The sequence below is a fragment of the Capricornis sumatraensis genome, chromosome 8 (genome assembly GCF_032405125.1).
Source record: "Capricornis sumatraensis isolate serow.1 chromosome 8, serow.2, whole genome shotgun sequence".
Taxonomy (NCBI): domain Eukaryota; kingdom Metazoa; phylum Chordata; class Mammalia; order Artiodactyla; family Bovidae; genus Capricornis; species Capricornis sumatraensis.
Window position 1 is genome coordinate 12,119,044 of NC_091076.1, and position 11,571 is coordinate 12,130,614.

Below are 11,571 nucleotides of genomic sequence, written 5' to 3' on the forward strand. Positions count from 1 at the left end.
ATGAACTGGCTTGTGTTCCTCGGGCTTTTGGCCTTCTCAGAGTGCATAGTCAAGTAAGTATGGGGACTGTAAGCCACATCATATTCCTTTCTCGGAGTTTTCTTTTCATCTGATTATTCTTCCAGCCATCAGGTTTAGAAGGAAATTGAATAGTTCCCTAAGAGTCTTAAACCTCAAATCTTACTTATTGATAAGTAACTTGCTATAGGAAATGTGGATTCCAAAGTTCTGGTTGGGTTGCACAAATCTTGGGGTCCAGTCATGTCATGACCTATTGAATTTGCAACTCCTGGCAACTGTTCAGTGCACAGTCTATGCAGATGTCTTTGTAGTCCTGTGGAATAGCACTTTTCTACATTTTATTCAACATGTCCTCTTTTTTCCCTGTCTACTTTAGTGTGTATATGCCTATGTCTGCATCTCTGTATCACTGTCATTTATCTCTCCATCTCTTTGGAAGTCACTGGGAGTGTATATCTCTTTGTGTTGTTTGCTTTTAATTTTTCATTTGACTCTTACTTCCTTCTGAAGCCTCTGAATTTCCCTTACTTGTTCCCTATATCTTGGATTCTTTTTTCAACTCTCTCTTCTCTTTCAACTTGGAGAAAGATACACTGTTTTATATACACTGTTTTATATCAGACAAGCAGTGTGACCACAGCTAACCCAGAAACCTCTTGCGTTTCAAATTGCTCCTTTGTAAAAAAGGATAAGAGTCCCTCTTCTACCTCCTTCCTTGAGGCTCTATGAGAAGGAATGAGTGGGATGCAAACAACGATGCTAATGGCTGTCATTGTTGAGACTTCCTATTTATCAGAAACCTTATATCCATCATTTCACTTTTCCCCAAGATATCCTATTTGGAGGATTTGTAATGTTACATTTCATCATTTTACCAAAGGGGAGAATGAGACACCTCATGGTCATATGGTTTACCCAAGATAGCAGAACAGAATCTGTATTCAAGGTTATGTCTTTGCCATGGTATATGGATAAAATTCTGATAATAATGTCACTCATAAAAGTGATTGGAAAATATACAGGGCCATTACAAGGACAGTTATACCTTAACACTGACAGCTAGTTGTAGTAACTTCTTTGTTTTCTTTGTCAAATGTTCAGTGAAAGAATACCTCTAAGGAGAGTAGAGACCATGAGAAACACCTTCAGTGCAAAAGACATGCTGAACAATTTACTGAAAGAGCATGCTTACAGACTGTGCCAGATTTTATTTTGTAGCTCAAACTAACTATTCACCAGCTGAGGAACATCATCAGTTCAGTTCAGTCGCTCAGTCGTGTCTGACTCTTTGTGACCCCATGAATCGCAGCACGCCAGGCCTCCTTGTCCATCACCAACTCCCAGAGTTCACTCAGACTCACGTCCATCGAGTCAGTGATGCTATCCAGCCATCTCATCCTCTGTCGTCCCCTTCTCCTCCTGCCCCAATCCCTCCCAGCATCAGAGTCTTTTCCAATGAGTCAACACTTCGCATGAGGTGGCCAAAGTACTGGAGTTTCAGCTTTAGCAACATTCCTTCCAAAGAAATCCCAGGGCTGATCTCCTTCAGAATGGACTGGTTGGATCTCCTTGCAGTCCAAAGGACTCTCAAGAATCTTCTCCAACATCACAGTTCAAAATCATCAATTCTTCAGCGCTCAGCTTTCTTCACAGTTCAACTCTCACATCCATACATGACCACTGGAAAAACCATAGCCTTGACTACATGGACCTTTGTTGGCAAAGTAATGTCTCTGCTTTTCAATATGCTATCTAGGTTGGTCATAACTTTTCTTTCAAGGAGTAAGTGTCTTTTAATTTCATGGCTGCAATCACCATCTGCAGTGATTCTGAAGCCCAAAAAAATAAAGTCTGACACTGTTTCCCCATCTATTTCCCATGAAATGTTGGGACCAGATGCCATTATCTTCTTTCTCTGAATGTTGAGCTTTAAGTCAACTTTTTCACTCTCGTCTTTCACTTTCATCAAGAAGATTTTTAGTTCCTCTTCACTTTCTGGCATAAGGGTGGTGTCATCTGCATATCTGAGGTTATTGATATTTCTCCCGGCAATTTTGATTTCAGCTTGTGCTTCTTCCAGCCCAGCGTTTCTCATGATGTACTCTGCATATTTTGTGAGGATGGTACTCCACAGCGCCCCCTGGTGCTCCAGCTTAGCACTGGGGCTCATCTGGAGGTGCCAGGTAGGATGTTGGGGTTGGGGTTCCTCCAGGAAACAGAGACACTGGAAAACCGGGACCCCAAGCAGAGGAGAGAGCACTCTCATCCTCAACTGTTGGTCTTTGTGACTGGGCCTGGAAATTACCAGGTGGCAGGTAAATTCCATTTTTGTGTCAAAGATGTGTCATTAGTTTGAGGTCGACTGTTCCTTCTGAACTATGTGAGCCATTCAGTTACAGATGAAGAGTGAACCATCACTGATCAAAAGGTAGAACCAACTGCAAAGCAATTGTGAATCCCGAGGCAGAGGAATTCAGTTTCCACAGATGCAAGTACAATAGCAGTAAAAAGTTACTGAACCTGTATTCTGTGTATGGCCGTAAGAATCACCATGGTTACTGTTTTTAGATTAGATGAAGGGCTTATTTTGTCTTCAAAAATGCCCATGCCAGCCTGAGAGATAGGCAAAGAGTAAATACATGTCAAATGAAAGGGTCACCTGTGTGGTGTTGATTGAATGTGGTCTGAGGTTAGAGGGAGTGGCTGGGGTTGATCAAGAAGGACCTCCTGGAGAAGTGGGTGCTAAGGCTGGGTTTGAAGAGACTACAGAGCTGCTCAAATGAAGGCACCAGAACTTCCCTGGGTGTCCAGCCGTCCTGGAGGCCCAGTGGTTATGCCTCTGGGCTTCCCATGCAGGAGATACCACTTAAATGCCTGGTCATAGAGTCAATATCCTGCATGAAATGTAGCACAGGAAAAAATATATCAAATGCAGATATGTCTGTGACCAAAGTCTGTAAGCTTCACGGATGTTAGAAAGTGATCTCAAGAGATATTTGACACCCAAAGGGAGGCATCTGTGTGGGAGTAGAGGGTAGCCAGTTCTGCACTAACCCACTCCCTCCTTTTCCCTGTAGATACTCTACGTGGGTAACATCACCATAGGAACACCCCCTCAGGGATTCCAGGTTATATTTGACACAGGCTCATCTGAGTTGTGGGTGCCCTCCATCTTTTGCACCAGTCCAGCCTGTTGTGAGTACAGACATCCCCTACCCAGACCAACCTTCACTTACCCTGCCTCCCTGTTTCGACCCTTGGCACCTGATGACACTCATCTTTTGTGTCTGCAACTACACAGGTTAGGTTCAAACATCTTCATTCGTCCACCTTCTGGCTTATCAATAAGACCTTCAGCATCACCTATGGATCTGGGAGAATGAAAGGAGTTGTTGCTCATGACACAGTTCGGGTAACAGTGTAACAAATGCTGAGTCAGGCCTGGCTATTTAGTGACCACTGTTTGCAAAACAGATGCAGGACCATCTGGCAGGACCCTTCCTAGCCTAACTCCCATAGATATTGGCCATCTTATTCCCAGGATCATGTCTCTGGAGAGGCAGTGCCCATTGTGACACACGAGCAAACAAATTAGCTAACCCAGACAGTGGCTTGAGGTTGGACTTGCAGCTCCTCTGCCCATGAGCAGTTCACGGTTCTTTTTGCTGGGAGCGAGAAGAAGGCACAAAAGCACCCACTTTTATATTCACAGACTGTTGCAGGCACTTTCAGGTGATAAGTGGTTTAATCCTGCAACATCCTCACACAGCAGTTACTCTGATTAGCTCATGAGACATATGAGGAAACGGAGGTGCAGACAGTAAGGGTCTTGCTGAGGGCACACATGTGGTAAGAGTTGGAGTTAGGCTGGCATTTCAGGACTGAAGTTGCTGTGGGGTGTTTGGGGACAGGATAAAACTGATCTGGGGACCCTGGGGCCAGTCAAGGGCTTCAGGTATCCAGAATGGGAAACTGGAGGCCTGAGAATTCAAGGGGCCTAAGAAATGAGTTCTCACTCTAGAGGACCCTTGAGAGTGTTATAAATCTATGGCCTGCCTCCTCCAAAATATTTGAGTAGTTCCCCCCTCCCCCTCTCATACACAGTCACAGAAATATACACATCTCCCAAAAAGTGAATTCCCCAGGCAGTAATTTCATAGAACCCTGCAAGCAAGATTGTGTTTTCAGCTTCTGTCTTCCTGGACAAATGCAGAATCCTGTCATTGGGTCACAGTGCTGCCAAAGGGAAGGCTATCTTGCTCTTTACTGTTTTGTCCATAAGGTGGCACCAATGGGACCAAACCTGATTCTTGGTTGCCCCACCTGTACAGAAGCCAGGAAGCCAATTTGACTCACTCAGGTGGTGTTTTTCAGAGGGGCAGATGTTATAAAATTCACAGCCTCTCTCAAATGGAACCCAACCCCCACTCCCGCCAGCTTCATCTAACCGTCTGCCAGCCACCGAAGACAGAGCCCAGCCTGAATTCTTCTCTGAGAATCTAATGGCAATGCACCCTAGCCCAGTCCTGGCCCCACTTCATGTATCTGTAAGTGGGAACACTTTTCCCTCCCACAGATTGGGGACCTTGTAAGTACTGACAAGCCGTTCGTTCCAAAAATGGCGGAATATGGGTTTGAGGATATAATTTTTATGGTGTCTTTGGCTTGAACTACCCCAACATATCCTTCTCTGGAGCCATCCCCATATTTGACAAGCTGAAGAATCAAGGTGCCATTTCTGAGCCTGTTTTTCCCTTCTACTTGAGCAACTAAGTCTGAGATTTACAATACTTTTCTCCAAATTAGCTGTAAGATGCTTTCAGTTGCACAAAAATTAGAGAACACTTGATAAAGAAGTATCCTGAGGGATAATCTAACCCAGGAAAACTATGGCCCTAGGACCCTACCTGGCTTCACCTCTGGCTTTTATAAATAAAATTTTATTGGAACACAACCTTTCTTCTGGGCTCAAGACCAGTAACTTGGTCTAGGTGGGTGAGTGAGGAGGAAGGCTAATGTAAGGCAAATGGGAACAAGTTAAAAGAAAAGGCATGAGGATTTGCTTATGAATTTGATAAGGAAGGAAGGAGAATAATGGTGGATATCTTTCCTTCCTCATTAGCATTTCACTGGGAGCCCAGGACCACCTACCCAATTTGTAGGAGCCAGTGAGAAACGAAAGGGTGGGACATAAAAGTATGGGACCCCTTGTTCAAGAAATATGAGGTATTTCAAGACAGGGAGAGCAGAGGTGGGGTCTCTTCTAAGTGTGGGGCCCTTTGGACAGTAGAGATCACAGGCCATCGGAGCCAACTCTGGGTGAGCTGAACCCACACCCTTAGAAGTCCAAGGCTTTGATTTTCTTGAAAAATGACAAGGTGGACAAGGGGAAAGCCAAAATGTTTCAGCATCCTGTCCTCTGATGGTGTCTGAGCACTCAGGGCACTGGAGGTCCAGGGGTTCTTCAGAAGACATAGTTGGGTGGAACCCAGACAAGTGATTCAACTTCTAACCTCCTCTGTTCCACTCATAATCCAGTAACAGACCTCAGTGTGGATCTCAATCTCTCCTAGACTCGATTTCTGCATCTGTACATGGGGATCTTATTAGGGCCTTGATGGATGGACAAGCGCAGCTCTCAGACAGTGCTGTTGTTACTGTCCTCCAAGGATCCACCCCTCTGTTTGCTCTACAGAGATGAGCGGGAGGGCAGTGTGGTGATGTTTGGTGGGGTAGACCACTGCTACTACGAGGGAGAGCTCAACTGGGTACAGTTGATCCAAGTGGGTGACTGGATTGTACACATGGACCGGTAAGCCTCTCCCTCTGAGGGTCAGCCCAAGTGATGCTCCCGCTACTGTACATGGACACAGGCAGACACACACACAAATGCATTCTCAGACACACAGTCACACAGACATATACACCACCCACAACGACAGACAGACACACAGACACATGGAAACACATAAGCAGACACATGTAAACATACACATCAACACATTAAAACATGCATAGCTAGTCAGAGACCCACAAGCACACACAGAGACACATGCAAACACATATACAAACAAACACGCAAGCATATAAATATACAAACAAGCCATGGGTTCATAATCCCCAGGCATTCTGACCAGGGCTCTGACCAGGGTCCTAAAAGACACCAGAGAGGACTGTGCAGATGGGAGAGGCCTGCACCCATTGCCCTTTGAGGTGGGAAGCATAGTTAGAGGACTCTATAGTGTGGTGAACAGAGACTCAGGGAGAATTTCCTCAGCTTGAACAGAGTTATGATAAGATGATCAACATTGCAGGGCTACCTAGGACATAGGAAGTTCTCAGTACAGATTAATGTCATTTTAAAAACAGGGACAGTCCTGAGAAAATGGGGAAAACTGGTCTTCTTAGGAAACAGCTACCCAGCAGTGAAGAGAGGTTGACCGAACTCTTAAGACATGAAAACAACTAATAAAAAAGACACCCCACGTTCTTGGGCACACAGTGGGACAGGGGCTATAACAGAGAATCAGGAAGCTGGGATCCAGGAGTGACCTGAGGACAAGAGGCATAACTGATAAGATTCTGTGTGATACTCTAAGACAAAAGCTGACCATTCCTTTGGCGTTTCTGTGGGCTAGTCATGTATTTCCTGGCCAGGGTCTCAGGGTCTCAGATGGTTGTAGGAGCAGTGCTGGGAGACACCCTGTCCCAGAGGAACCCCTCTCCCCACTTACTATGAGAATCTTCTGCCCCTGCAAATCTTCATCGTCACTCTTTGTGTGACCCGTTATTTGTTCCCCACCAGATACAGCTCTCTGGACGTTTCTTAATGTTTTCTCAGTCTTCATTCACACATTGAACAGACAAGCATTGGGCATCCACTGTGTGCCAGGCACTTTAGGAAGGCAAGGATAATAAAACTCGCCCTCACATCTAAGAAGTCAGATGTACATGAAGTGACTTGCCCACATAGTAAATTGTGACATTGTTACATGCTAGACATGAGGACCTGAAGGCAATGGCAACCCACTCCAGTACTCTTGCCTGGAAATTCCCAGGGATGGCGGAGCTTTGTGGTCTGTCTCTATGAGGTTGCACAGAGTCGGACATGACTGAAGTGAGTTAGCAGTAGTAGCACCAGCAGACATGAGGAAGGGTCTACAGAGAGTGACCAAGATAGGAGACTGATAAACACCGGGGGAAAGACTTTCCAAAAACAATACAATTAAGGTGGAATCTGGAAGATGAGAAGAAATTTGCTTGTCAAAGGAGACTGGAGTCTTTTAGGAAGGAAGGCCAGCTTGTGTCAAGGTACAAAATATCCTAGTGTATTCCAGTATTGCATTTGAGGATGTCAAAAAAAGGTTCTGTATTGAGAGCAAAGGAAAAAAGGGCGAGAGATGAAGCGCTGTTTAGGAGATAGTCGGGAAGGTGACAACTCTGGGGAGACTCACAGTGACCTTGATGCCCGCTTTCTTCTACTATCTCTCAGCATCTCCATGAAAAGAAAGGTTATTGCTTATTCTAGTGGCTGCGAGGCCATTGTTGACACCAGAGCAGCATTTATCGAAGGCCTAGGAACCCTGGCCAATAACATGCAGAAGCTCATCAGCACCACTCCACAGGGTTCCCAGGTGAAGGGTCATGCCCCAGGGTCACTCCCAGTCTCCACACACAACAAGGATCTCATGGCCAACCTCTCTCCCTCTCTCTCTAACAGCACTACGTTTTATGTTCTGCGGTCAATACCCTGCCCTCTATTATCTTCACCATCAATGGCATCAACTACCCAGTGCCAGGTCGAGCCTACATCCTCAAGGTGAGGGGACAATACTGAGGGTTGGTTCTCAAACTGGAGCTTGCAGGAACCGTTGGGCTGCTGCTGGGAGGAGGGCGCCCTCTGGAGGCCATGCCACACCATTGCAGATGCTGCTGAGCCCTGTGGCTGGGCCAGTGCCTCCCACAAAACAATCACTTGAGAGTAAAGGGCAGTGTGGGACGCTGGTCTTTCTGAAATAATGTGGAGAAGCCACACAATATGGCATGGTGGGAGTAAGGGAGAGGGGAACACTAACGTCCTCAGTCCTCAAAGAGCTTCAATTCAATCTGAACTCGTAGGTGCATGAGCATGAAATTCAGCACTAGCAGTCCCTGAAATAGCACATGTTACAAGGAAAATGGCTGGGGACAGTCCCAGTGTGCTCTCCCAGCATAAGTTAACAGTCTCCCTTCCCTTCTCAATCTTTTCCTGCTTTGGATGATAAATTACATGGTCAACCTAGTACTTAGCTGAATCTTTCCCTTGCTCTTGCCAGGTGCCTCCTTTGTGAGTTGGGGTACCCGATCCCTCTGTGGGGAGGTTGGATGCTAACGTGATTAAAGAGTGCACAATGACTGCTCAGCCCCTGCACAGAGTGGAGGCTTTATGTCAGCTCCCAGCGGGACGTCAGAGCAGGCTGATGGGCTCAAAGAAGGCTTTGAGGAAGAGAGGGAATTTCAGGAATTCTAAAACCACAAACTCATTGAGCCATATGGAGGGTTCCTTGGTTCTGGACAAAACTGTACTGGATTCCATGCAAATGGCATGTCAAGGTGGTCTGCACTGGGGCACTGGGGACTTACTAGGGGTGATGAGGGCTATGGACTGACCAGTAGGAATGGGGAACCAGAGTAAGTTACCCACCCAAGCCTGGAGTTGCTAAAGAGGGTGAGTCTGGGCTGAGGGAGGCTTCTCAGAGTTCCTGAGTTTAGTCTTCAATAAAGTATCATGGGCACTACTCTATTTAAGATGGAATACCAACAATGAGTTGCTGTGTAGCACAGGGAACTCCACTCAGTTATAAGACAGCCAGGATGGGAGGGGTGTCTTTGGGACCAAGATACACAAATACATACGGTTGAGTCCCTTAACTGTCCACCTGAAACTCAGAATATTGTTAACCAGCTATACTCCAATACAAAATAAAGTTTTTAAAGAAAGTACAGATTGTGGGGAGGCAGGAGGAGAACTAGCATTCTCTGCAGAGAAAACAAGGAGCAGGAGTGAGAAGAAAAGAAACAGGGAGTGAGGAGAACTATGGACACACTCGTTCTTTTCTAAATAATTATATTGAAGCGTGGCTAATCTTCATTGTTGTGTTAAGTTCTACTGCACAGCAGTGTGACTCAGTTATACACATAAATATATATATTTTCTTATTCTTTTTCATGTGATTTATCACTGAATATTGAATATAGTTCCTTATGCTCTACAGTAGGACTTTGTTGTTTTTCATTCCTCTGTTTCCCCAACTCCCAGTCCTCCACTCACCATGCCCTTCCTCATGGCAACCTCATATCTTGGCCCTCTTTGGTTTTCAGTGAACTCTCTTATCCCCTGCTGCTGAGAAAACCCCTTGATTCTTACCAAAAGAGGGAAATAAAACAAAGATTTGTGCTGGGTCTGGATATTGGGAGGCATCACAGGTAAGGGCTCATGCTGATTGGTGTGTGTCTCTGACTCCCCCAGGATGATGAGGCCACTGCCATACCACCTTTCAAGAGAACAGATTGAGTCCATCTACAGAGACCTGGATCCTGGGTGAGGTCTTCCTGAGGCTGTATTTCTCAGTCTTTGATCGAAGAAATGACAGGATTGGCCTGGCACCGGCAGTGTAATTGCTTGGAGTGGTTCAGGAATCAGTAAGGTCACTCCTAACTCACACCCACTCACACTTTGGGTACTTCTGCTCAGGAACTCGTGAACTGTATTTGGTGGTCTTCACACCCTAGTCTCAGTAAAGAATAAAGGGTTTCACTCTTAATGGTGCTGAAACAAATGGTTGCCTCTGTTTGTGTCTGGGAGTAAAGGATTTAGAACCAAGTCTGAATCAAAATTGAGAGGATCCCTACTCCACTGGCTTCAAGGAAAAGGGAGACTCATTGAAATGATTCTGGGAATCCAGGACACAAGAATCAGAGCAAATACAAAGATCTCTGTACTGGACCCAAGAAATCAGAAGTCATCAATTCTCTCTCACCCTCGATCTTTCCTTTTGGTTTTCTTTAATGGTCTTAGCCTCACAACTTTCTTTCTTAAGGCTTCTACACCTAGTGAGGGATTCCAAGCTACCTGCCCTAGGGTTTTAAATCCCAAAGGCATCATCTACTAAAGAAAGAAGTTTGCAGACATCAGAATTCAAGGGTATTCTCTGGATGTTCCACCTCAGAGCACGTGTACAGCCCCAGATCAGCCATCATGGCAGGGACATGTGGTCTTATGACTGGCTTTACATGGTCTTTGGCCCTGACCCAGCAGCACACATGATTGTCAATTTCCTCCAGAACTACATGACCGAAGCTGGGGAGAGGCAATCCCAAGGACAGCGACTGGCAGATGGTCTAGGCCATGGAAGAATTTGTGATGACTCACCAACTCCATCATCTCCTCATTCAGAGGAATTATAAGGGGTAATGAAATAGACTCTCTTCGTCTCATCTCAGATGATCTTATCACTGGGCTTCTCCTCCAGGGGATTTTGGGTGAGGTACTTCATGAAGAGCTGGTTCCCTCTTGTTCCCACACCCTAGTCACCAGCTCTCTGCCATATATGCCTGCTTTGTCCTTTCCAGTGTGACTTGGTAAGTGGTGGCCCCAGTGGATCCCTGAGCCATCCTCCAGGGCCCAGAATGCTCCTTCCTTGGCCTCCAATGCTGCTGGGGAGAATGCAACTCATGTATTGGGAGACCCAGTGTAGACAGAGCCTTCAGCCTTTCTGAGCTTCCTCCAGCGGTGGAGCTACAAACTATTTGCTTGGAGCTGCCATGGTTAGCAGAGAAGGCAATGGCAACCCACTCCAGTACTGTTGATAGAGAATCCCGTGGATGGAGAAGCCTGGTAGGCTACAATCCATGGGGTCGCTATGAGTTGGACACAAATGAGCAACTTCACTTTCCCTTTTCACTTTCATGCATTGGAGAAGGAAATGGCAACCCACTCCATTATTCTTGCCTGGAGAATCCCAGGGACAGAGGAACCTGTTGGGCTGCCATCTATGAGGTCGTACAGAGTCGCACACCACTGACGTGACTTAGCAGCAGCAGCAGCCATGGTTAGGCACTTTTACAGTTGAAGCATCTGTTCTTTTCACCTGGAGGCCGTCAGTAGATGCCTCAGCTGAGACAACAGCGGTCACAGGTTGATTTCCTTTCAGATTGACTGGTTTGATCTCCTTGTTGTATAAGGGACTCTCAAGAATCTTTTCAATGACCACAGTCCAAAAGCTCAATTATTTGGCATTCACCCTTTCTTATGGTTCAGATCACATATCTGTGCATGATTACTGGAAACATCATAGCTTTGACACTACAGACCTCTGTAGCAAAGTGAGTCTCTGCTTTTAATAAACTGTCCAGGTTTTTCATAGCTTTTCTTCCTTCCAAGGAGCAAGTGTCTTTTAATTTTGTGGCTGCAGTAAAGGTTCATAGTGGTTTTGGAGCCCAAGAAAAAAAATCTGCCACTGTTTCCACTTTTCCCTCATCTATATGCCATGAAGTGTTGTGACAGGATGC

At 45.8% G+C, this 11,571-nt stretch overlaps 1 pseudogene; it reads left to right on the top strand.

Moving 5' to 3' along the window:
- On the top strand, positions 1 to 9,678 carry LOC138083311 (pregnancy-associated glycoprotein 1-like; annotated as a pseudogene).
- The last annotated feature ends 1,893 nt before the right edge of the window (positions 9,679 to 11,571 follow it).